Source organism: Saimiri boliviensis, chromosome 1 (genome assembly GCF_048565385.1).
Source record: "Saimiri boliviensis isolate mSaiBol1 chromosome 1, mSaiBol1.pri, whole genome shotgun sequence".
Lineage (NCBI taxonomy): Eukaryota > Metazoa > Chordata > Mammalia > Primates > Cebidae > Saimiri > Saimiri boliviensis.
Window position 1 is genome coordinate 195680119 of NC_133449.1, and position 21582 is coordinate 195701700.

The 21582-nt window shown below is 36.6% G+C and overlaps 1 long non-coding RNA gene across 1 annotated transcript; it reads right to left on the reverse strand.

The window, feature by feature from the left end:
- Positions 1–16628: 16628 nt before the first annotated feature.
- On the reverse strand, positions 16629–21105 carry LOC104651579 (uncharacterized). The gene is made up of 2 exons (XR_745027.1): positions 21022–21105; positions 16629–17295 (listed from the first exon to the last, which is right to left on the reverse strand). It is a non-coding gene; the product is annotated as an uncharacterized LOC104651579 (long non-coding RNA).
- Positions 21106–21582: the final 477 nt, after the last annotated feature.

A 21582-nucleotide genomic window follows, 5' to 3' on the forward strand; every position in this document is an offset into this window, starting at 1 on the left:
GAGGGTGCTGAGGCCTTAGCTTTATCTTAAGGAAGGTGGTTTTAGGGCACAGATTAGAAAGATCTGGGGAGAGATCGGTCAGAATCTGTAAACTAGGTAAGTTGCTGAAACATTGAGTGATGTAATCTTGAGACCATGCATGGGGAGGATGATCATTCAGGCTGATGGTCTTCACAGCCATCATGCTTCGGAGGCTGTGGATTTACTATGCTTTTTTTTTTTTTTTTTTTTTTTTTTTTTTTGCCAGTGCCTTTATAATTGCCATTGTGAACTGTCTTCTCTACTTTTTTGAAAGAAAAAAACATGAGAAGTTCAGATTTACTGAAGCTTCTCTGTCCAAATTCTAATTTCTCAATCTTAAAGAAGCCCCTCTGCTTCCACTAACTGTACCCAGCATTCCATTGCTACCAAAAAAAAGACCAGGGGGGATGCTCTGGCCTCAGGGAACTGTGAAAAAAGGATAAGGATACATCACTTTATTGCACTTCACTTTATTGTGCTTTGTAGATACTGCTTTTGTTTTTTTTTAACAAATTGAAGGATTATGGGAAACCCCTATTGAACAATTCCATCAGCACTATTTTTCCAACAGCATATATTCACTTCATATCTTTGTATCACATTTTAGTAATTCATATAATATTTCAAAGTCCTTTATAGCTGTTATAGTGATCTGTGATGAGTGATCTTTGATGTTACAATTGTAATTGTTTTGTGGTGCCATAAACCACACTTATGTAAGATAGCAAACTTAATTGATCAGTGTTGTAGGTGTTCTGATAGTTCCAATGATCAGCTGTTTTCCCCTCTTTCTGTCTGTCCTTGGACCACCCTATTCTCTGAGACATAACAATATTGAAATTAGGACAGTGAATAATGGTACAATGGCCTCTAAGGAAGAGTCACAAGTATCTCACTTTGAATCAAAAGCTAGAAATGATTAAGCTTAAAGAGGAAGGCATGTTGAAAGCCAAGATAGGCTGAAAGCTAGACTTGTTGCACCAGAAAAATAGTTAAATTGCAAATGCAAAGGAAGAGTTCTTCAAGGAGATTAAAAGTGCTACTCCAGTGAACACATAAATGACATGAAAATTATACAGCCTTATTGCAGTTCTAGAGAAAGTTTGAGTGGTCTAGAGAGATCAAACCATCCACAACATTTCCTTAAGCCAAAACTTGATCCATACCAAAGCCTTAACTCTCTTCAATTCCATGAAGGCAGCAAGAGGTAGACAGCTGCAGAAGAAAAGTAGGAGCTAGCAGAGGTTAGTTCACAAGGTTTAAGAAGCCATCTCTACAGCATAAAAGTGCAATGTATGGCAGGAAATAATGATGTAGAAGCTGTAGTAAGTTATCCAGAAGATCGAGATAAGATCATTGATAAAGGTGGCTACACTAAGCAGTAATTTTCAGTGGAGATAAAACAGCTTTCTATTCAGAAAAGATGTCATAGAGATATTCATAACTAGAGAGAAATCAGTACCTGACTTCAAAGGACAGGCTGACTCTCTTCTTTGGGGCTAATGCAAGTTGAAGACTCTAAGTTGAAGCCAATACTCATTGACCATTCTGAAAATCTTAGAACCCTTAAGAATGATGCTAAATCAAAGCTAACTGTGCTCTATAAATTGGACAACAAAGCCTGGAGGATGGCACATATGTTTACAGCATGGTTCAGTAACTATTTTAAGCCTACGTTGAGATCCACTTCTCAGGGGAAAAAAAGATTCTTTTCAAAACATTACTGTTCATTGACAAGGCACCTTTTCACCCAAGAACTCTGATGGATATGTTCAAGGATATTAATGTTGTTTTAATGCCTGCTAATACCACATTCTTTGTAGAGCCCATGGATCAAGGAATAATTTTTATGTTCAAGTTATAATACTTAAGATATACATTTGTAACATCAAAGATCACTTAAGCTACTATAATAATGATTCTTCTTTCTTTTCTTCTTTGCGACAAAGTCTCACTTCTTCACCCAGGCTAGGGTGCAATGGTGCCATCTCGGCTCACTGCAACCTCTGCCTCCCAGGTTCAAGCAATTATCTGCCTCAGCCCCCCGAGTAGCTGGGATTACAGGTAACTGTCACCACACTTGGCTAATTTTTGTATTTTAGTAGAGATGGGGTTTCACCATCTTGGCCAGACTGGTCTTGAACTCCTGACTTTGTAATCCACCCACCTTGGCCTTCCTAAATTGCTGGGATTATAGGCGTGAGCCACCGTGCCTGGCTTAAATAATGATTCTTCTGATACATCTGAGCAAAGTAAATTGAAAACCTTCTGGAAAGGATTTGCCATTCTAGATGCCATTAAGGACATTCATAATTCATGGGAGGAGGTCAAAATAGCAGCCTTAACAGTAGTTTGGAAGAAGTTTATTCTAATCCTCATAGATGACTGTGAGGGGTTTGAGACTTTAGACTTTCTCTTGTTCTCCTCATGCTGCTCTTCCAATAAGACACAAAAGGGTTGTATAGGAAAGGTCAGGTTGACATCTGTATCATATTTTTTAACTTTTCCTACCAATCCATCAGAAACTGTGAAGAGGGAGCAATCCCCCTTTGTTTTGTATTTAATTTGCTAAGCATGCTCTTAAGTGGAAAATTTGAGGGTGTCCAATTTTGTTGTGATTACTGATCTGGCTACTTCCTTTACAATAGTATATTTATTAGGAAGGTTTTGCCTGTGTTGTAGAAAATCTGGTTTCCTCTCAGAGGCTATTCCCACACGCCCATTTCTATACAGCCGCATACTTCAGGTAAAGTCATCCATGTTGTCAGGGCCAGGACATGAATCTGTAATTGAGCTAATCCAATTCTGCTCATCCTTTTCATTTTCAAAGGTTTATACAGAAACAAACATAGATCAAAATTTGGTCTAAGACATGACTAGAAATATGCTAGGAACTTCTGGGAATTGTTTTTCTGATACAATGAGACACACAGAAAAGGATGACATGGCTCCTGTTTATCTTCTGGATAGTGTTATGAAGCTATGATTCCTGGAGCTGCTGCAGCTGTCTCGTAAGCATGAGAAGAGCTAGTTGTAAGAAAAGGCACATTTACTAGAAGTGACAGTGTTGAAAAAATATTAAAAACCTAAGTCTTGTATAACATTTTTAGTTGCTCTATATCTAAAAATCTTGTAATGAGAGAAACAGAGGCAGACACACACACACACACACACACACACACACACACACACACATACACACACACACACACACACACAAATTCCCTTGTATTTAATTCAGTTGAGTTGAGAACTTTTCTTGAGGTGAAACTCATATTAACTAATATCCCAAAACACTTCACTATTGTGACATTTTCTCAGTGACTGAGACTCTCGCTTCTCATCATAGAAGGACATAGGTATAGGCAAGGACTTCATGACTAAAACACCAAAAGCATCAGCAACAAAAGCCAAAATAGACAAACGGGATCTAATTAAACTCCAGAGCTTCTGTGCAGCAAAAGAAACAATCATTAGACAAACCGGCAACCAAGAGAATGGGAAAACATTTTCGCAATCTACCTATCTGACAAAGGGCAATGTCCAGAATCTACAAAGAACTAAAACAGATTTACAAGAAAAAAGCAAACCCATTCAAAAGTGGGTGAAGGATATAGACAGACACTTTTCAAAAGAAGAACTATATGAGGCCAACAAACATATGAAAAAATGCTCATCATCACTGGTAATCAGAGAAATGCAAACCAAAACGACATTGAGATACCATCTCACACCAGTTAGAATGGCGATCATTAAAAAATCTGGAGACAACAGATGCTGGAGAGGATGTGGAGAAATGGAAACACTTTTACACTGTTGGTGGGAGTGTAAATTAGTTCAACCATTGTGGAAGACAGTGTGGCAATTCCTCAAGGACCTAGAAATAGAAATTCCATTTGACCCAGTAATCCCATTAATAGGTATACACCCAAAGGATTATAAATCATTCTGTTATAAAGACACATGCACATGTATGTTCATTGTGGAACTGTTTAAAATAGCAAAGACCTGGAACCAACTCAAATACCCATTGATGATAGACTAGACAAGGAAAATGTGGCACATATACACCATGGAATACTATGCAGCCATAAAAAATGATGAGTTTGTGTCCTTTGTGGGGACATGGATGAATCTGGAAACCATTATTCTCAGCAAACTGACAAAAGAACAGAAAATCAAACACCACATGTTCTCACTCATAGGTAGGCAAGAACACATGCCTACAGGGAGGAGAGCATCACACACTGAGATCTGTTGGGGGTGCTGGGGGAGGAACAGTTGGGGGTTGGGAGGCTGGGGAGGGATAACATGGGGAGAAATGCCAGATATAGGTGATGGGGATGGAGGCAGCAAACCACATTGCTATGTATGTACCTATGCAACAATCCTGCATTATCTGCACATGTACCCTAGAACCTAAAGTACAATTTTTAAAAAAAGACTATGTCAACAAGCATTTTTCTCATTGAGTTTGATTTTTTAAAAATAAAAATCATCAAGTATTTAGGGGCTAAAACTAAATGTAGATGTCCTATCTCTAACAATATCAACTTTTTTCCAAGAGTTTGTGAGACATAAAACACATTCCCTAAATCAATACCAACAGTTCAACCTCTTTATTTTTGCACATTAAGAAGTGGGGCCCAAAGAGCCCTGTCTAAGTGGCTAAGGATCTCACCACAGTAGCAAACTTACGGTCAAACATCTATTTCTTGTTCATTTTCTACTTTCATGTCCACTTCATTTTATTCATTCTTTTAAATATTGAGTCATCCTATGAGTAACTGTATTTTAAATCAGAAAGAGTCCACTCACTCTGCTTTTCCTTAGGTACCTGCAGATGGTCAGTGGTAGTCTCAGTAACACTAAGAATGTAGACATCTAAATGTATTTGATCCCATGCAAAGCCTTTTGGAGTTTTGAAAAGTGACAGCTGAATCACTCTGAGTGAAGGCCAAATGTACCTGAGAGTTTAAGAAGATTACTGCATTTAGTTTTGCCTGGTTTGTGCTTATAAGTGAAGTAGCAAACCTAGGCAATTATCCAGATAAATTTAAGACACAAAATATATCTAGCTTTCATGTTTTTTATATCAAAGACGTAGAGTTTTGGTTTTCACCTTCAGTGTTGTGTGTTAATAGAGGCCTGAATTCAGGGGTGAGCTTGAACTTCCCTGGAAGAAGTTTCCTTGGGGTCCTTTTGAAATAGAGCGAAACTCTGTTGATATTAACCAGGTTGGGCTTAGTATACGGCACAGGAAATAGGGTCCAGCAATGTGACTCCTGATCTCCAGGCACGACTCTTGAGCTTGGGCTATGCAGTTTCAGTTTAATTCTCCACTAGTTCAGGTTTTGCAGAGGTTCCAGTCAGCCCTTAGAAGCAGCTGCTGCACTCAGAAAACAAAGAAGTTTACTTCTGACCTTCTGTCATCTTTCCCTCTGATCTGCTGATTAATTGTTCCATCTAAAAATCAATGTAACGTTCCATTGTTACTATTGTTACCTCGTTTTTTTTAGGGTTTGGTTTTCTGAAAAAGGAGTGAAGTAGAAAAAAGGTTATGGGGGACAATGTGAGTATGAGTTAATTAAATTGCACACATATTTAACATTGAGATTCCAGAGCAACATAATTTAAGCTTTCATTTGTTCAAATGAATAGGATGTTCATTAAGTTTCAAGAGGTTCTTCAAATTTCACCAGAGGTTCAATTTCTTCTTCTAGAGATGTCTGTGCTGCATCCCATCTTGCCACCTGTTGTGACAGCTTGATGACCAGAACTAATGTATGTGGAGCGTTGGAGGGGGAGTTGAGTACAAAGTAGTGGTTCCTCCCTCTGAAATGTTGCTCCGTTTGAAGGGTTTATTGTCTAGAATTGCAATTTTCTTCCACAAATAATCTTTCAATCGTTTGTAATGAAACACATCACCATGTGTTGTCAAAGTAGACCTTAATAATTTGAGTTTATTTTGATATAAAGTAAAAAATGCCCTTTGGCTTTGATTGCTGGTAGTGTTTTCCTTTTTCATTCATAGTCATTTGGTGAAGACATTTGTAGGACAGAGGAAGACAATAAAGTGTCACGTTGCAGTGTTTCTTACCTTTTCCCTGAGATGAAAGTTGCTTTTATTTGATTCTAGCTACAAATGAGAATGAGTTGAGTGGTTTGTCTTTAAGAATTAAATCTTGATTTTTTTCTTTCCTGTGAATGTTAAGGTATTGATATTCTATAGTTGCACTAATACTTAGAGAAATATAAAATAAAAATTAAATTTTTTTTGTATTTTAATTAGTTTCCTTTTGCTGGTTCTGATACCAAGGGATATGGTGGGAGGGGAAGTGTTCAGCTTCTATCTAGTCTAAATCTTGTCCTGTTCTGATTAAATACCATCTTTAAGGAAGAATTATGGAAAATGATTGTGAGTTGAGAGGAAAGAATAGGAAATATTTATCTGTGATGTTCATGACCGGGGTCTGTAGGGAGTGTTATGGCACCTTTGGCACCTTAAATGAACCTGGTCAGGCTCAACAGGTTATTATCTTTGATCATGTGCCTGATCATCTCTTCTCTAAAGAGAATCAAGTCTTAGCTTCTTAATTACCTGAGTATCCTGTTGGATGCATTTCTCCTTAATTTGTATGCCATTCCTATATTTAGGGATCATTAACTCTTTAAGGAAATAGATGCCATCAGATATATTGCTACGTATGTGTGTTCCTTGTTCCTCTCTCCTTCTCTCCCTTCATTCTTCCCTTTTGTTCCTTCCTTCCCATTCATTGATTCCTCATTCATTTTTATTGAGTGTCTCCTATTTGTAAAGATACCAGGATCTGTGCCATCAAAGATAAATAAACTCAAGAAGTCCATGGTCTACTAAGAAAAATAACACTTGCATTGGTAATTAAAATGTTGTGTGGAACATGATATGGGGCATGGGAGAGGTGTGCAGGCCAAAAGAAGGTGGGAGGATGGAAGGACTCTTCAAGTGGAAGCTATCGGGGAAGACTCCATATCTCTGCTGAGAAGCCTAAAAGTTTGTTATTGAGAAAAATAAAATTTATTTAACTGAGAAATACCCAAGAGGATAGACTTCAGTATTCTAATTGCTTGAGAACAACTTGTCCTCCTCTTCCTACTTGTGTTTTGAAAGGAATTTTTGACTTGTTATTCTCTTATTCAGACCAAACCACTATGAATGCATTTAATCTCTGTGCATAGGAATTTGTTTTACTGTCCTGTTTTCAACCATCAATATTCACTTGACGTCTATAAAATCAATTCCAGAAATTCTAATAATGAAATTCTTTTTAAGAATTTTCTCATCCTCTCAGAATTTCTGTTAAGTAAAAGAATCCTGGAGCCACAGGGAAATTGAGAGATTATTGTCAAGGATAACTGTCCCAATTCACAGATAAAGAAATTGAAACCCAAAAAGACAAAGTGACCTGAGTCTCTTATAGAAAGCAAAGATTAGAACCAAGGTTCTGTGTCTCTGCTTTCTTCTCTACTAACTTTTCTCTCTTTTATAGGCTTATATAATTTAGGTTAAGTTAGCATAAATAATACATGATGGAGAACCAGAAAAACAGCTGGCAGTAGGAAGATGACTTAGAATTGCTATTACTGTGGATAGGGTAGGCCATTTTTTACGAAAGTACTTTCTTTCTTATTGTTTTTCTTTCCTTATATCCATTCTTCCACATCATTGCCATAACTTGCGAAATAGAGGCTATTCTTGTCACTTTAATGATACCCAACTAGACAAACTTGCGTCTTAGTATAGTTGGGTGTTGCCCATACTCATACTTCTCATTTTATTCAAGGTCTAAATGTAGATATTGCAAGTTTCTTTTTCAGGGTTTATTTCATTAAGCTCATGGTTACACCCAGAATAGATGTATACAATTTTTCTCTGTTTCTTTATGTATGTGTATGAGTGTGTGTGTATATAAACACATGTACATATACATATATAACATGTTCACATTTTTAATTAGAAGTTCAGAGAGAAAAACTGCTTCATCTCACAAATATATTGACCAGCTATTTTCTAAAATAGTAGCATCATTCAGAAATATATTTATACTCACCAACACACATCTGATTAAGATGCATGCTATAGCTTGGTGATGCAACTGTAAAACATCTAGGCAAGTAAAGAGTGGGGATAAAGTAAACATAGAATTTGGAATTTTACTTTTGTATGAGAAATACTTTTTTTCTGCTGCTCAAAAAAGTCTCTGATGATGGTTTGGAGATTTATAGAGTAACTGGGTCCAGTCTTATGATGCTTAAAGCAGCCTTGGCCTAGGGAAAGTGTTCAGTATTTAGCTGAGAAATTTTAATTTAGTAAAATGTCATAAAAATTTATTCCAGATCTTGAACAGCACCAACTGAGTACTAATATATGCATGGAACTGCTAGTAGGCTGTGGTAATTTTGCTAACTACAAAGAAATAAAGTCTTCTTAAAGGATAAAACATCTATATATATAGTTGTGAGAAAATATCAAACTGAGCTCTGACTTTTGGAAAACATAAGTTACAATGGTTGCTCAGTGCCTAATATGTACTTAGAAAGTGGGTTTATCTTTTTTGCTTTTTATTGGCTCAAATCTACTCTATATCAGGTTGGTTGGTTTATCCTGTATGATTTATAGTCAGCAATCTGTATATTGGCCCAAATTGTGCATTCTAATCAATCACTTCTGAAGATTCTCCAATCCTGACCTTTTTCTTTTGTCTATGGTCTGTGGACACTACATGAGTGTAAGCTTTCTATTTATTAAACTTTTCCCTTACCCTAGATTCCAGCTTAGCATGTCTGCTAACTTCATCCTAATTTAGAAACCTATTACTCTTTGAAAATGGTTCTTCCGTGACTCTAACATAAGAAGTGGAATTCCCACAAAAAATGGGTAAATTTCTGGACACATAGAACCTACCAAGATTGAATCAAAAAGAAATAGAAAACCCAAATGGACGAATAATGAGCAACAAGATTGAAGCTGTGATAAAATATCTCAGTTGGGCATGGTGGCTCACACCTGTAATCCCAGCACTTTGGGAGGCTGAGGCAGGTGGATCACTTGAGTTCAGGGGTTTGAGACCAGTCTGGGCAACATGGTAAGACTCCATCTCTACTGAAAATACAAAACAATGGCTGGGTATAGTGGTAAATGTCTGTGGCCCCAGCTATTTGGGAGGCTGAGTTGGGAGGATTACTTGAGCCCAGGAAGCAGAAGTTGTAGTGAGATCCATCACTGCACTCCAGCATGAGTGTCAGAGCAAGACCCTGTCTCAAAAATTTTTCTAAGTCTCTCAGCAAAGAAAAGCCCAAGACCCAATGGCTTCATTGCTGAATTCTACCAAACATTTAAAGAATGAATGCCAATTCTACTCAAGCTATTAAAATTGAAGAGGAGAGAATGATTCTGAATACATTCCATAAGGCTCACATTACCTAGATATCAAAACTAGATAAAAACACAATGAGTAAAGAAAACGGCAGGCTAGTATCATTTATGTACATGGGTGCAAAAGTCTTCAACAACATATTAGCAAACCAAGTTCAACAGCATATTAAAAAGAGCATTCATTCACCGTGATGAAGTGGAATTCATCCCATAGATGCAAGGATTGTTCAACTTACACAAATCAACAAATGTGATACATTACAGAATCATGGACAAAATCCATATGATATTTTTTAAAAGATGCTGGAAAACATTTTATAAAATTCAGTTCATGCTAAAAACTCTTAACAAATTGAGTATAGAAGGAAAACGCCTTAAAGGCAATAGATGACAAACTAACAGCTAATATACTGAATAGGGAAAAAATTGAAAGCCATTCTACTAAGATCTGAAATAAGACAAAAATACCTAATTTCACCACTTCTATTTAACATTGTATTGTAAGTCCTAGCCAGAGCAATTGGGCAAGAGAAAGAAAGAAAGGGCATCCAAATTAGAAAGGAAGAAGTCAAATTATCTGTGTTTGGGGACAACATAATCTTATATTTAGAAAAACCTACCGACTCTACCAAAAATGTTGTAGAACTGATAAACAAATTCAGTAAAGTTGCAGGATATAAAATCAACGTACAAAAGTCAGTAGCATCTCTATAAATTAATAGTAATCGATCTGAAAAAAATATCAAGAAAGGAATCGCATTTACAATATTTTCAAAAAAATAAAGTATCTAGAAATACATTTAACCAAAATAGTGAAAGATCTTTATAATGAAAACTATGTAACAGTGAAGAAAGAATCAAAGAGGACACACACACACACACACACACACACACACACACACAGAGATATCCCATGCTCATGGGTTAGAAGAATTAATATTGTTAGAATGTACCAAAAGTAACCTAGGCCGGGCGCGGTGGCTCAAGCCTGTAATCCCAGCACTTTGGGAGGCCGAGGTGGGTGGATCACAAGGTCAAGAGATCGAGACCATCCTGGTCAACATGGTGAAACCCCGTCTCTACTAAAAATACAAAAAATTAGCTGGGCACGGTGGTGAGTGCCTGTAGTCCCAGTTACTCGGGAGGCTGAGGCAGGAGAATTGCTTGAACTCAGGAGGCGGAGGTTGCGGTGAGCTAAGATCGCGCCATTGCACTCCAGCCTGGGTAACAAGAGCGAGACTCCGTCTCAAAAAAAAAAAAAAAAAAAAAAAAAAAAGTAACCTAAACAGTCAATGCATTCTCTATTAAAATACCAATAACATTTTTTACAAAAATAGAACAAGATTCTAAAATGTGTATGGAACCACAAAATACCTCAATAGCTAAAGCAATCCTGAGCAAAAAGAACAAATCTGGAGGAATCACACTAATTGACTTCAAATTATACTACAAAGATATAGTGATCAAAACACTGTGGTGCTGGCATAAAAACAGACATATAGATCAAAGGATCAGAATAGAGAATCCAGAAATACATCCACACACTTATAGCTAACTTATTTGCAATAAAGTTTCAAGATCATATATTAAAGAAAAGGCAGTATAGTTAATAAATGGTGCTGGGAAAGCTGGATATCAATATGCCCATGAATGAAACTAGATCCTCGTCTTTCATCATATATCAGAATCAACTCAAAACAGATTGAAGACTTAAATTTAAGGCCTAAAGTGTTAAACCACTATATATATATATATATATATATATATATATATATATATATATATATATAAAAGCATTAGGGAAATATTACAGGACATTTGTCTGGACAAAGAGTTTTTTGGGTAACACCTCAAAAGCACAGGCAACAAAATCAAAAGTAGGCAAATAGGATTACATCAAACTCAAAACAAAAACTTGAACAATAATGTGAAAGGATGAAATTGCTTACTCTTCTGCACAGCAAAAGAAACAATTCTTTTTTGCTCTCCTTTACAACCAAGGAAAAAACCAAGTGAAGAGATAATGTACAGAATGTGGGAGAATATTTATGAACTATCTATCTTATAAAGGATTAATATCCATAATATATAAGAAACTCAATAGCAAATAATAATAATCTAATTAAAAATGGGCAAAAGACCTGAATAGACAGTTCTCAAAAGAAGGCATATAAATGGCCAACAGGTATAAGAAAAAAACTTCAAACATTGTTAATCATCAAGGAAATGCAAATCAAAATCACATTGAGATACCATCTCACCCAAGTTAGAATTACTGTTGCCAAAAAAGGAACAAAAGTTAGCAGAATGCCAGAAAATGAGAACACTCATACACTGGTCGAAATGTAAATGAGTACAGTCTTTAAGGAAAACAGTATGGAGATTCCTCAAAAAAAGTGAAAATACAACTACCATATGATTCAGCAGTCTCACAGCTGGATATCCAAAAGAAAGGAAATCAGTATGTCATAGAGATATCTGTACTCCCATGTTTATTTTAGCACTATTCACAGTCAACCAAAGCGTCTATTAATAGATAAATGGATGAAGTCTTTTAGTATTTGTGGTGTGAGGTTCTGTGTGTGCTGGAGCATATCTTCAACACTAAGGCAGCCTGCAAGTTGGCCTTAGCCTTTACTTCCTGCTTGTGCAGGGCCTCAGGATCAGCCAAAAGGGAGAGCTGAACAGCTTCTCAGGTCTTTTGTGGTCATGTGCATGGCTCTGCACATTTGTGTGGTCTTCAAGATCATTAGGGATATTTCAGAGCTTCTCAAAGCCATTTGTGGACATCTCATTCCCTAAATCATACTGTTATTATTATTATTATTTATTATTATTATTGAGACAGGGTCTGGCTCCGTCACCCGGGCTGGAGTATAGTGGTGTGATCTCACCTCACAGCAACCTCTACCTCCTGGACTCAAGTCATTCTCCCACCTTAGCCTCCCAAGTAGCTGAGACTATGGGTGCATGCCACCACACCTGAATAATCTTTGTAATTTTTGTAGAGAACTAGTTTCACCATGTTGCCCAGCTTGGTCTCAAATGCCTGAGCTCAAGCAATCTGCACATCTCAGCCTCCCAAAGTGCTGGGATTACAGGCATGAGTCACTGGAACAGGCCCCTTTTACATTATTGGTCATGCTCTTGTTTGCTAAACTAGTATCATGGCCTTAGGCAGCTGCTGCTCTATTAGACAACTGTAACTTATTTTTGGCAAACACCACAGGGAATGGCTTTTCCCACAGATAAGGTTTGATTTAGTTCAATTTATGGAGGTTTTCCAGGAATCAGTAAGACAGACGAAATAGTGACAATGCCCTAGCAATGGGACTATTTGGGAAGCTCTTAAACCCACCTTATTTCCCCCAGTGGTAGCTAGGTTTCTGGTTTTCACAGCTACTGTGGTTGAGGCTGTTGGTTTTCAACGTTATACAGAACCTGGGGCAAGTGGTAAAAGTAGGCCAGTCAAAATGCCACAAACCCTGCCATTTTTGCTGACGTTCTGAAGTTTTTATTGAATTCATTGCTCCCTTAGATTGTTATAAGCCTTTGTTTAATATCCAGAGTTCCAAAAAGATCGATTTTGACAAATTTGCGAATATTTTGATTTTTATTGAAGAGCACATTTATGAAGGCCCTCATTCCACCATTGCAGAAGTCCCAGCTGTTGCATTTTTATCTAAGACTATGACTTCATTGCATCCATATTTCTTATATATCAGGAGTTAAGAAACTAAATTTCAATGAAAGTCAAGTGGGTGACACAAATGAGAAAACTGGTTCTTTGGTAAGGATCTAGGATGTGCTTGTGGGTCCCATGGGTCCATTTTGGGGAATGCCTCCTTCTCAGGTCTAGCCCCCTAGTCTCCATTTGGAAATAGGGACCAGATATTGCCAGATTTTACAATTTATCCAAAGAAACAAGAAATCTAGATTCTTTTAAAAAAGAAAATGTGGGCAATTTTTCTGCATTGGTGAAGTGAAGTAGCACACTCCTGTGGGCCAGATTTCACCAGCAGGTCCATGGTATTGTATTTCTTATTAAAATCTGGTGATAATACACACTAGACATTGTCTTTGGTTTTTTTTGTTTTCCATAGAACATCATAAGTCACATGATTTTCTGCATAACTGCCCTCTTTTATAATATGAGGAAGCTCTGTTATAAGCCTCATAATAGAATTTTTGTTTCTAGCTCATTTTGAATAAGAAGCAATCTATCCTTCTGGAGTTTTCTGACAGAAGGCATGGATTGCTTCTCAATAACTTCCTCTTCCCCACTTCTATCTCCAGGTCTCTCAATACCATTTGAATATGCGGTCCTGGGTAAGATGCTATGTGTCATCAACCAAAAATGTACAGGATATAAATCTGGAAGGGGTTAGCAAATGAAAGAAATTAATCTGGTTCTGAAGAGGTCTTCAGTGTGAGTTTTTGGTAGTTCTCTGCCATTTTCAGGCAAAGCTCTCCTTTTGGAAATACTCAGTGTGCAACTGCAGCCATAACCGAGGCCTATGCCTGTTGCAAAGTGAAACACAATTAGCAGTGAGGATCAGATTTTGTGTGTGTATGTCTTCAAGCATTTAAACCATCTGAAACCTGACAAAAATGTTTTCTTGGCCCTCAGTTGTTCATTGTAGAGTGTGATAAACATTGTGCTTTGTTTGCCTAACTCAAAAACGTTGGCAGTTTACCCTGAAACTTTGTAAGTATTCTGTAAAGATAAGCTGTTAATTATTTTTCATTCTAGGCAAACTAACATGAGGTTATTGCCTAGCCTACCTTGCCTAGTGTAGGGAATCCTTGCGCATTAATCTTTTTTAATCATGTTGTTCCTTCCTGTGGTCTGTACCATTGTTCTTTGTCAAACCTTCTCTAATGTTCTGATAGGGCATTATAAAATGGAAATTACTCCCAGTTCTTTTCCTCATCAGAGACTTATGCTTTTATCTCCAGAATGTATAGGTTTAATGTTAAAGTAATATTTCTCTGTGGCCAGCCCAGAATTAAACCATAGGAAAATATATTGCCAGAAAATCAAATTTAGCTTGGCATTGTGGCACAATATCCACCCATTCTGAAAGAGTAGATAGAAATTTATTTTTCAACTTAGTTCTTCTCTCCTAGTCCTCACTGGCAAAGATCAGTTGGATGTTAATATCTACTGATTTTGAAATTGGTAGGAAAAGAGAAAATGAAATGTTTGTGGAGTAAAAGAGCGAGATTGAGGAACAAAAACATATATTTGATTTGTGAAGGGATAATAATAGGTTAGATAAAATATCTGCCTTCCTGAATGTGAAAGGAGCCAGAAAATTTTCTAACTTCTAGAATTTATAAATTGGGTATCTGAAAGAGACAGGCTGACAAATATTTTATTCTTCCAAATAAGCACCATTTTCTATCAGAAAACTTAATGTGTCAAGTGAATAAAAAGACAAGCCACAGATTAGGAGAAAATATTTGCAAATGGCACATTTGATAAAGAACTGTTATCTGAAATATACAGGGAACCCTTAAAACTCAATAAGAACATGAACAACCTTATTTTGAACTGCGCAAAAAATCCAAACAGAAAACTCACCAAAGAATATATACATATGGTATATAAGCTTATTAAAATATGCACAACATCCTATATCATTAGGGAAATGCACATCAAAACAACAGTAAGATGGCATTGCATACCTATTAGGATGGACAAAATCTGGAACTGACATTACCCAATGCTGGTAAGAATGTGGAATAATAGTAACTGTCATTCATTGCTGCTAGGAATGCAAAACGATGCCTTGGAAGTACCCAACAGGAAAGCTCACTCACTGCTGGTAGGAATGTAAAGTGGTACTTTGGAAGATGGTTTGGCAGTTTCTTAAAACAAAACTAGCTGTACTCTTAACATACGATTCAGCCATTACACTTCTTGGTATTTATCCAAAGGACTTGAAAATTCCTACACAAAAATTTGCACATGAATATGTATAGCAGATTTATTCATGTTTGCCAAAACTTAGAAGCAATCAAGTTGTCTCTTAGTCGGTGAATTGATAAACTATGGTACATCCAGATAATTGAATATTATTCATTATTAAAAAGAAATGAGCTATCAAGGCATGGAAAGACAGAATAATCTTAAATGTATCTTACTACATGAAAGAAGCCAATCCAAAAGGACTACATGCTGTATAATTCCAACTATATGACTTCTAGAAAAGGCAAAACTATGGAGACAAAAAGACCGGTAGTTGCAGGGCTTAAAGGGAGAGTGGAATGAATAGGCAGAGCACAGAAGATTTTTAGGGCAGTGAAACTAGTGTGTATGTAACTATTGTAGATACATGTCATTATAAATGGTTCAAACCCATAGAATGTACAACACTGAGAGTGAACCCTAATGTAAACAATGAATTTGGGGTGATAGTGATGTCAGTATAGGCTCATCAGCTGTAATGAATGTACCCCTGGGGATGTACCATAGGGGTGGGAGATGTTGATGGTTGGGAAGGCTTTGAGAAGGGGATAGGTGGACGGTATATGAGAACTATGTACTTTCTGGTCAGTTTTGCTGTGAACTTAAAACTGCTCTACAATGTAAAGTTTATTAAAAAAAAAAAAAACTTACTGTGTAGCACTAGGCCATATTGTTATGTTAATTTTTTTAAAAAAGGAAATTATCAAGATTGCAAAAATTATGCAAAAACTTGTTTGTATTTTTGTCCCAAATTGATTTGTGTTAAGGTTCAGTGAAAACTAAAATAGAGTAAACATAGTTGAGCAAATGAGCAGGAAATATGAGCATATTCTGAATGGTAAAGATACAAAGGTCTTCTCCCTTGTGGTATTTGAAAAGGTTCCTCTTATCTTCTTTCCATCTTTAAATGTGAGTGCATTCATCATTCTCTTTTATTTCTTCATATTTTCCATCTATCTATTTTTTATAAAGGTAGTGGTGCTGAGAACAAAAGTATTAAAACAATGGTAGCCTGACGTGGGATAATTAATTAAAGCTTTTAAGTTAGGATCAATTTCTGAAACCTCGTACTCAATGGTGGGTTCTCTATTTCACTGATGTTTGCAAGGTTTAGGTCTGCTGATTTAAAAGGTTTTTAGAAATATGTCCAGTTTCTGGTTATAATTCAGTGCTATCATAATGGGGAAATAATAATTCTATATGAGGACGTTAAAAAAATCTCCATTGAACACCTACTTTTATTTCTTTAGTTGATCAGAAGCCTTTTAGTAATTTTTTTTAATATCTCAGAGGCATCAGCATTTTATGAAGTTTACAAGACCCCTGACCTGGTTATTTTCTAAGTTAGAATTATACCAGCATGTTTCTTTCTGACCCTAAGATGATGTACATTTGCTGCTTCTCTCAGACCTGCCCTATCTGTCACTCTGGTTATACTTGACTTCTGGGATCTAGGAAGTACATTTCTGGTATACTCAGAGTCAGCCAGACTGTTATAAAAGATGAGATCCATTCCAAGGTCAAAGATGTAGATTTCTTGCTGTGTTTTCTTCTCCAAAATAAAGAGGATTAAAGAGGCTTGGGGAAATTCTACCCACTAGGGTTTTACAAACTGTACCCAGACTGGGAAGGAAGCATTATTTTTACCATGCTCCAGATTGGATCACTTTTGCATGGTTTAAAATAAGATATTTTTAGACAACTTTATAAAACTTAAACTCTGGGTATGAATTGTCTTCATGTTTATGGGAGGCTTCTGCTCAATCATAGTCAAAGTCTTGGTTGTATTTCTCTCATCTGTGAGGCAGCTCCTCCCTAAATGCAGAAGGCTACAGTGGTCAGCACTCAAATATTGGTGCTTTCATGAGAGTTTTTTAGCCTCTCCCTGGAATGGTACAAGATTTTACAATTGGTAGTATTATGGCCAAAATCTGCTTATCAAAATAACTACAGAAAATCTTAGGCAAATGGCTTCCTTAATATGTTGAGTATCTTTGTTCATCTATGACTTGATATATTCAATTGCTGATAATCACCCATGGAATAGATGAGAGCTAGAAAAATATATGGAAATATTCACCTAGCTCACAAGAGTAAAAGGTGGCCAAATGTGTACTAGTTACGAAGTATACTAGGACTCCCATTTTCCTAGCAACTGAGTCCTCCACCAACATTTAAAACTATTAAAATAATAAACTTATTGTATTTAAAATATTAATGAAATAATATATAAGAATTATACAATATATTATTAATTTTTATATATTAAAATATAGTAATATATAAAATAATAAAATGAAATTGTTATTTAAAACTGTAATAATAAAACTATTATTTTAATAACATACAAACATGTTTAAATAGTGTCATCCAGGGACTGGAAGAAGGAAGTGGAATGTGAAGGGTTTTATGGTTAGAAAGACATATTCTTGTTAATTGTTTATGAATAAACTACACTCTTTCTATTTCATTTTTAGCATCTGAAACATCCTTTCACCCATGTCACCAAATCATCCTGTATTTTGCATAAAACACTTTGAGTAACTTGAAGAAAAGTGATATAGAAACATAACCTTTTGGTTCTATATGAAATTTAAGGTGTTTTTTTCCAGTTCTGTGAAGAAGGTCATTGGTAGCTTGATGGAGATAGTGTTGAATCTGTAAATTACTTTGGGTAGTATGGCCATTTTCATGATATTGATTCTTTCTAACCATGAGCATGGAATGTTTCTTCATCTTTTTGTGTCCTCTCTTATTTTGTTGAGCAACGGCTTGCATTTCTCCTTGAAGAGGTCCTTTACGTTCATTGTTAGTTGTATTCCTAGGTATTTTATTCTCTTTGTGATAATTGTGAATGGCAGTTCGTTCTTGATTTGGCTCTCTTTAAGTCTGTTATTGGTGTATAGGAATGCTTGTGATTTTTGCACATTCATTTTGTATCCTGAGATTTTGCTGAAGTTGCTTATCAGTTTCAGGAGATTTTGGGCTGAGACAATGGGGTCTTCTAAATAAACAATCATGTCACCTGCAAATAGAGACAATTTGACTTCCTCCTTTCCTATTTGAATACCCTGTATTTCTTTTTCTTGCCTGATTTCTCTGGCTAGAACTTCCAGTACTATATTGAATAGGAGGGGAGAGAGAGGGCATCCTTGTCTAGTGCCAGATTTCAAAGGGAATGTTACATTGAGATACCATCTCACACCAGTTAAAATGGTGATCATTAAAAAATCCGGAGACAACAGATGCTGGACAGGATGTGGACAAATAGGAACACTTTTACTCTTGGTGGGAGTGTAAATTAGTTCAACCACTGTGGAAGACAGTGTGGCGATTCCTCAAGGACCTAGAAATAGTAATTCCATTTGACCCAGCAATCCCATTACTGGGTGTATATCCAAAGGATTATAAATCATTCTACTATAAGGACACATGCACATGAATGTTCATTGCAGCACTGCTTACAATAGCAAAGACCTGGAACCAACCCAAATGCCCATTGATGATAGACTGGACAGGGAAAATGTGGCACATATACACCATGGAATACTATGCAGCCATCAAAAACAATGAGTTCGTGTCCTTTGTAGGGACATGGATGAACCTGGAAACCATCAATCTCAGCAAACTGACACAAGAGCAGAAAATCAAACACCGCATGTTCTCACTCCTAGGTGGGTGTTGAACAATGAGAACACATGGACGCAGGGAGGGGAGCACTACACACTGGGGTCTGTTGGGGGGAAATAGGGGAGGGACAGCGGGGGGTGGGGAGTTGGGGAGAGATAGCATGGGGAGAAATGCCAGATAGAGGTGATGGAGAAGAAGGCAGCAAATCACACTGCCACGTGTGTACCTATGCAACAATCTTACATGTTCTTCACATGTACCCCAAAGCCTAAAATGCAATAAAATAAAATAAAATAAACATAACCTTAGCTCCTTCCCCAACTCTTAATATATTTTCATTGATTCCTAATTAGATTCCTGCCCAAAGTGTCTAAAATCCAAGGAAATACCACCAGTCCCCTCCAGCTATATAGTATTCCATGGTGTACATGTGCTACATTTTTTTTTTTGTCCAGTCTATCATTGATGGGCATTTGGATTGGTTCCAGGTCTTTGCTATTGTAAACAGTGCCACCATGAACATACGTGTGTATATGTCTTTATAATAGAATGATTTATAATCCTTTGGATATATACCCAGTAATGGGATTGCTGGGTCAAATGGTATTTCTCTTTGTAGATCCTTGAGGAATCGCCATACTGTCTTCCACAATGGTTGCACTAATTTACACTCCCACCAACAGTGTAAAAGTGTTTCTAACGCAGCTAACGACTTTAAGTTGAAGCCAATGCTCATTGACCAAAAATCCTAGAACCCTGAAGAATAGTGCTAAATGGGCTCTGCCTGTGCTTTATACGTGGAACAAGAAAGCCTAGATGTCGGCATGTCTGTTTATAGTAGGGTTATTGAACATTTGAAGTCCACTATTGAGACCCACTGCTCAGAAAAAGAAATTCCTTTCAAAACATTACTGTGCATTGACGATGCACCTGTTCACCCAAGAGCTCTGATGGAGGTGTACAAGGAGATTAATGTTGTTTTCATGGCTGCTAACACAATATCCATTCTGCAGCTCATGGATCAAGGAGTAATTTTGATTTTCAAGTCTTATTATTTGAAAAATAGATTTTGTAAGACTATAGTTGCCATAGACAACAGTTCTTCTAATGGAAATTAAAAACCTCCTGGAACAGATTCACCATTCTAGATGACATTAAGAATATTCATAATTCATGGGAGAATGTCAAAATTGCAACCTTAACAGGAGTTTGGAAGAAATGGATTCCAACCCCTCACTTTGAAGGGTTCAGCTTAAAGTCACCAGCTGCATTAGTTCCTAGCAACTTGAGTTAAAGAAGGAACTGTAGATGTGGTAGGAATAGCAAGAGAACTAGAATTAAAAGTGGGTTCTGAAGATATGATTGAATTACTGCAATCTCATGGTAAAACTTGAACTGATGAGCAATTGTTTCTTATGGATGAAAAAAGAAGGTTTCATGAGGTGGAATCTACTGCTGAAGAAATTGTGAACATTGGCAAAATGACAATGAAGGATTTAGAATATTAAATAAGTTTAGTTAATAAAGCAAGGGCAATTTTTGAGAGGACTCCCATTTTGAAAGTAGTTTTATTGTGAGTAAATGCTATCAGACAGAATCACATGCTACAGAGAAAGCTTTTTGTAAAAGGGAGAGTTAATTGATGACAAAGACTTTATTGTTTTCTTACTTTAATAAATTGCCACAGCCACCCCAGCCTGCAGCAAACACCACCCTGGTTAGGCGGCAGGCATCAACACTGAGTCAAGGCCCTCCACCAGCAAAAAGATCATGACTCTTTGAAGGCTCAGATGATTGTTAGAATTTTTTAGCAAGAAATAATTTTTAATTAAAGAGTGTGCATTTTTGAGACATAATGCTATTGCATACTGAAAATACTACTATATAAACATAATTTTTATATACACTGGTAAACTAAAAATTATGACGTGACTTGCCTAATATGGGGTATTTTGCATTACTGCCATAATCTGAAAGTGACCTTCCAATATATCCAAGGTATGGCTGTATAAGAAAAATGTCATATATATTTCTTTTCAGTTTCTGAGCTGTGGGTAGAGGCTTGGAGCTTCAAAAATGTTTGATTTGGATAATGCTAGGGAAAATTACGTAGTACATTTCTTTTTTAAGTAGTACTGTTGTTCTCTCCCATTTTGCTCCCACAGAATATCTCTGTGAAGGCAATGGATTTCCTCATTCTCAGCCAACTTTTAAGAATAGAGGTCATTTGCATAATACTGATGTGTAGTTGCAGTTTTTTTTCTTTTTGGAGGCACATAGAATTCTGATTCTTTGCACACTGCTTCCCTCTTTCTCTTATCTCTCTTATCTCTCTCATTCCCAAATACAATGGTCTTGAGCATTTAGATCAGGGGAATCTTCATGAGGTAGCCTCCAAGGGTTGAGACTCCCTATTAAACAGAACAGAGAGGAAGGAGTGGCTGACTGGTTTTCTTAATACTGGAGAAAATAACATCCTGGTGATGTGATGGTAACTATCTCTTATTTATCTACCTAAAAAACTTCTACAAGGATCTTTCAC